Raw genomic sequence first — 6,688 nt, 5'->3', positions numbered from 1 at the left:
ATGGAATTTAAATGGATAAGTCATCAAGAGATGTGCACTGGGATCAGGGGAAAGGGTTACTGTTAAATAATGGATGATTCGTTATGGCCTCACCATTTTAAGGATGGCTGGGCCCACTTGTTTCTACCCACTCGATTGGCTCAATGGGGAATAGAACTCCTCAAATTGTGCAGTTAGTGGCGAACCATGGCACCATAACAAAAGAAGAAAAGGATGGGGGTTTTTTTGGGAGAAAAAAAGGTTTTGATTTCTCTGGTTCTAATGTTTGATTTCTCCTGAGGTGTGGATTTTACTCAGGGATTTGGTGGACCCCTCACATCAAACACCGGTGCAGCTTATCTGCTCTTGACCATGCAGGCATGCTTAAAGGAAGGTTCAAATCCAGCGTCATATCATTTTTCATGATTTTAATAAATTAAATTAAATTAGGCTAAATTAAACTGAATGTATTTAAAGGGACTAAATTACTAAATTCAATTAGATTAGATTAATTAAACTAAATTAAATTAAAGGGGAAATTAAAAAGGGACACCTGGTCTGCTGCTCCATCCCCATCCTCAAGCATGTGTTTTTATTCATTTATTTAAGAGATACTTTTAAACTAAGAGACTCGGTAGTGGACAGGTACAATAACACGCCAGTGCCAGTGCCCAGTTTTTCTAAGACTTTAATAAGTGTGGAGAAGGGGCTGAGGGGCAGAAACACTTCCTATTCCAGGAAGGAATGGGAGTCTCAGCAGAGAGAGAGTCGTTCAAATTTCATGGTTGCCTTTGGTGCCCTTGGCCCACACTATGGACATGCCCCCATGGAACCTGCAAGACCTCAAAGAACCTTCTTCTGTCCATGCAGTAGGCTAATGCCGATACTGTATGTATAAAATAGATCAGTGTTAATATATGCTGCTTAAGCCAGTTAGCCTGGAATAAGAGGCCCTTTATTGTTATTTATAACATAATTTAACAGAGGCTGAGCGATTGAGCTTCATGCACTCTCATTTACACTACTGGCAGTGTAAGCTGGCAACATCAGTCTTCTCCCTCATCAGAGTGCGCATTGTATGCAGCCTGAGTGCTCCCACCAAGATTAATGGTGTGTTTGAAATTCCGCTCCAAACCCCAGCCCTAGCTTGGTGCTTGCCTCACTCGCTCGGCCCCACGAACCACCGCAACAGATTAAATGAAGTACGCGCGTGGAGTGTGGTGAGTCACCTTGATTAAACCAGCCAAAGCCCGCATGCCGTCGCATGAGGCCCCTTTGGGAACTGCTGCTCTTGAGAACACTAGTAGGACACATTCAGTCACAACGCAACGCCGCGGCCAGAATGGCACCTCCTGGCTCGTTCGGCAAAGCCCGGCAGCGAGGCTGCTTGGAACACCTCAGTGGGGAATTTCGGCACGTTTCCCCCTTTTCATCTTTACCCGCACGATCTTACAGCTGTTTTACAATATTAATAAAACTACGTCCATGTCTGTGAATGTGTTCATGGCTCTTGGCATCTTCCAATTCTTTGTGAATATTTGTGTTTGAGTGCCTAGCCTACTACTACCACCTGATGCCGGAGGAGAAACTGTAAAATGAGGTTAGATATAAATAAGTTGTATTCAGCTGTATTCACATGGGTTGCGAGGAACGGTTTCACAAATAACCACACAGGGCACATCTTGGTAAATAATGTACCGAAAAAGCACGAATCAGGCACTGAAAAAAACCGAATCTGTTTTAATCAAGAAGGAATTATATTATTGTTTTGGGGGAACTGGGAAAGTTTGGAACGTTTAAGAGGAAGCTGTCTTCTTTGAAAGAGATGTAAAGAAAGGATTGCTGAACATTCCTCTTGTGAATAGTGTTTATTTCCAGCTGACACCAATATACAGTCAGAGGAACAGCTTGAAAGATAATGCAGCTAATTGGGCCCGTTCCTTCCTTCACAAGTCGCTGTGTGTTCATGCAGAACGGGATCTTCTGAAACATTCCTATGTTAATTTATCATATTGAATTGGTAATATGTGTTCTGCAGTTATATAATAAACAAATAAATACTGAGACTTTTTGACATTTAATTTATTAAACGTGGAATGTATGTACATAAACAATCACAATTGCATCAGTGTATTTACTGGTGTCATGATGGTAATGAAATTCCCCATGCATGAGTGAATATTGCCACATCCCAGATGGGAGCCAGCTGATCTGGAACTGATCCACAGGCCAGATAAGTAAGGGCCACACAAGAGAGAGAGAGAGAGAGAGAGAGAGAGAGAGAGAGAGAGAGAGAGAGAGAAAGAAACTTCAATCATCCTGAGGGAAATGACATCATATATTGAGATATCATACACATAGGCCTACCACTGGAATGTATAGCCAAACAATAGGATGGAGAGCTGAAATGGTTGCAGATTTCCACAGAATAACCAGCATGAGCTACTTGACTGACCTGCCTGGGCATCATCCTTTGCAGCAGTCAAAACAACAGGACAAAAAAAACAGACAAACAAATAAACAAAAACAATGAGGCATCATGCCAGGCTGCTTCGGAGCAGAGCCCATCATATTTATGCTAATGAGAGACCTCAATGCTCTATTCCACTCTTCAGGAGAAGATATTTCTGAAGTTCACAGGTGCCGGTGGAGGATCTCAATTAATTAAGGCACAAGAGGATACAATGTTCTACTAAAGCTTTATCATTATTTAAAATAGACATTTAAGTGATGCTATTTCCTAATTATTTGTTATCTTGAGTAACCTTTAAACAGCCACCAGTGAAGTTGAAAAGTTAGAGAGAGGTAGAGAGACTTGATCAGTTGCGAATGAGACCTGTTGATTTGACAATGTTTCTGAGTGTATAAATGATGCAGCAATTAATATCAAGGACATTTGATTTGATATCATTGGTTCACCTTCTGTTTACTATTCTGCCTATAGCAACAGGTATCTATCTAGATTCAAGACATATGCTTATGATAGGAGTTTTTAATTGTTTAAATGAGGAATTTGAGATGTATTCCAAAGTACATACACTTCCTCCTTAAAGGGGTGGTTCAGGATTTTGGACATAAGACCTCATTTCCAAGTAAGCAAGTGTGATATTTATCAGTGGAGACCGTTTTCAACACGTTTCATCCAGTCCTTGTAATTGCAGAGTTCGCAGGTGCTAGGCTAGCGCAAGTCAACGGTATGTGCTAGCCTGCCACTAAAGACAGTCTTACCCACTCCAAAGTACACCCGAGGCAAATTCCAGACAATCGATGTAAATGTCTGTGTTGATAGAATAGTGTAAGAAATACAACTACCCTCGCATCGCGTTGCAATAGTTATACTTTGGTCCCTGAAGTTGGTAGTAGTCATTTTGCATCTCAGCAGCGGACTGATATTACCAAGGCTACTACTAAGTATCCCCATTGGAGTGCGCTTTACTGTTTACTTTTCGGCGCAGTACTACTAACCGGAGCAAGTATAATTCCGTCGTGGTAAGAAACAAGTCCCTCTGTATCAATACAGACATTTACATCGATAGTCTGGCGTTATAATTTATTTGCCTCGGGTGTACTGTGGAGTGGATAAGACTGTTTTTAGTGGCAGGCTAGCACATAACGTTACCGTTGACTTGCGCTAGCCTAGCACCTGCGAACTCTGCAATTAGAAGGACTGGATGAAACGTGTTGAAAACGGTCTCCACTGATAAATATCACACTTGCTTACTTGGAAATGAGGTCTTATGTCCAAAATCCTGAACCACCCCTTTAATATCACTCAAAAGACGTGCATTGGCTTAGTCAAACTCTAGCAGATTGCATCTGCCTGTATTCACCTGCTGGGTTAGATTAAGCTATGACCTGTTCTAGATCAACTCTCAGCTGTTCCAGCATCTGCCTCTCTCTTGCCCAAAATCTTTTATGCTCTGACACACAGTACCTACATCAACATGGAAATAATATGATAATAAGAATGGGAAATGGCATTAAGGAGATAAAAAGTTATCAGCTGTCAGTTATTAGTTAGTTAGTTATGCAATTATTTGGGAAGCATATAAACTGTAACCATAATAATAACCTCACACTGAACTCATGCATGAACTACTGTTTGTATGTTGAAGCTCCAAAGGTTAGCAGATTGTCACAAGACCTCCCCATGACCGCCTTAATCTGCCTGCAATCAAGTGACCCGACCCGTCTCCGCTTATCCATGTTAACGGAACTCCGATCCTTTGGTTCTCATCGCTCTGCTTGGGGCAGGTTGACCCTCATCCAGGTCCCAGAAAACTGGCAAATCGCAAAGACTTTAGATAAACGAATGAATGAAATGACTGCTCTTGGTCTGTTTCGCTCTGGATGAAAATACTTGCTGGAAGTGTATGCAATGACATAGCACAGCGATGAGAAGACTGTCTGACCCGAGTGTGTAGTCTGGGGAGAGCTGTGCAATCTCTCTCTCTTAACACTCACCTTTGCCTCTAATAACCCACAGGCTTGGTTTATCTGAATGGAGACAAAAGCCTGTCAGCTCTAATAATATTAATGGCCATGATTGCTTGCCAAATCAAATTGAGTTAGCTCACTCCTTTGAAGATGCCCTGGGAGATTTCCCCTCAGTGTGAATTTCATTAAAAACATTTTCTGTCTTCTTTTCTTTTTTGTAGTGATAGTGGTGGTCGAAGGGAGGCATATTTGTGTGTGAATGTGTGTATGCATGAGCGTATGCATCTGTGTGTGTGTATGAGCGTATGCATCTTTGTGTGTGTGAGCAGATGCATGTGTGTGCATGAGTGATAGTGTGTGTGTGTGTGTGCGTTTGTGTGTGCATTAGTGGTATGTGAATGTGTGTGTGTGTCTATGAAGGTATTATTTGAAGTGTTCAAGTGGATTCACCAGATGAACCGCTAGGGTGGAGGTTTAAGCACAATGTACACCTGGGGACATCTGCCAGTCGTCTTTGATGGGCGAGGTGGGAGGTGATCAAACTTCTCCAATCCTGCAGACCATAATCCCACTATGCCAGCAGAGGATCAGCGCCCATCTGCGCCTCTGTCTGGGGATAAAGTGGACTGTGGAGGTCTGTACCACAGCGAGCGTCTCCACCCCCCCCCCCACCACCACCACCACCAAGTTCTGCTGCTTACAGCTCAAGTCAATATAATCTTCCCTTTAGGGTTTTTTTTAACAAGCAAAGCAGAGCTGAGATGAGGAGAGGGGAGACCATGATGGCTAAGAGATGGTAGGTCTGTAAGCAGCATTAGCGTCAAGCGATTGCTTCCAGAACTATCACCTCTACCCCCAGTCTTCACAGCCCCAATCTCAAGCTGTAAGTGGAGGGGGTACCATGGTAATGTCCCAGGGGGTCATCACTCTAAAGGTGTTAAGTACAGCCCAAACAGCACCCAATCAGACGAGCCAGACCATATAAACGCAGAGTGTCACTGCAGCTCCGGTGACTCACGGGGGACGCCATCACGGAATGAGGAGTTATCTTGTCAAATTCAATCATGTCTGCATAATCAGGCAACAGTGGCAAAAAAATGATGGCTGAGTCCCCCCTCGCAGAACACCACATTCCTCTTATCATTTAAATCACACAGTAAAAGACAGGAGACTTCTAGGCAATAGTTATGGCTGAAGTCATTCAGGATGTTTTGGCCAAAAATCAATTTCAAGCAATCTCAGTGATGTTCTGAGGCTGTTAAGGTTATTTTTGTCAAGATAGTTCTGACTTGTCAAGCTCATGGTCAATCATACTCAGCTAGCAGGGGGCTTTTTTGAAAGCATTTTTTCCCCTTGTCATATTTGATGTCAATGTATACATAACATTTTGATGTTGATGTCAATGACCACTGATAGTTTTCAGGCTAAGGCGCTAAAAACCCACACAGTGATGCTGCAAAGCCTCACTAGACCACTTCCTAAGCAAAGGCCTTCTTTTGTCTCTCCTCCTCGCTTGTGTGTGGCTTTGTGTGGCTGTTAACGTCATAGCTTTCCCAGGTTATTCAGGATGTTAAAGACTGCAAGAGGGCCTTTGTTCAACATTTCAAAACCTCATGGCCAAGCACGGCTGTAACTAGACATTGAGCGCATCCAACGATAAGACTGTGTTCCCATTCAAAAAGTCAGACACATCTATTTCAACTGCTGGGATTCTTAAAATATTCAAAATAGTAATATTCTTGTTTTTAACCTCTTGCCAACACATTCAAATGAGGTTATACAAATCCTTTAGGACCAGGGAGAGGCATCTATCTGAATGTACTTCTCTTTCATGACAAGTTTTGCTTTGGTTAAAAGTTAATTCCCCTTATTTGAGCAGCAGACTTTCTTCCAAAATGAGTGGTAATGACTTCAATCCTCCTTCCCGTGCTATTTGGCCTGGCAAGTCTTGTTTCAGTGTAGGCCTACTTAATGACCACACAATGCCTGTGAGGGTTTTGAGTCTGTATAATGCAGTGGAGTCAGGAAATAAACTTCCTCAGAACAAATTATCAGGCTGCTATGCCATTCAATTATACAGTTAGTACAACTACTGGGATATTATGGATATCCTATTCTTTTGACTACTGTATGTTAAAGTTGAGGCCATGCAACTGAGTGGTGTATTAGAGCCCCCTAGTGTCTCCTTGAAGGTACTGTAGTTGTTTAAAAGAATCCTCAGATGATCAGGTATATTGCTGACATTGGGGCTGAATGTAAGATACATTACTGA

This window comes from Alosa pseudoharengus, unplaced genomic scaffold (assembly GCF_046254945.1).
Source record: "Alosa pseudoharengus isolate Yale_2024_CS ecotype anadromous, Long Island Sound unplaced genomic scaffold, YU_APseudo_1.1 YU_APseudo_1.1_scf_18, whole genome shotgun sequence".
Taxonomy (NCBI): domain Eukaryota; kingdom Metazoa; phylum Chordata; class Actinopteri; order Clupeiformes; family Clupeidae; genus Alosa; species Alosa pseudoharengus.
This window is presented reverse-complemented; position numbering follows the sequence as displayed.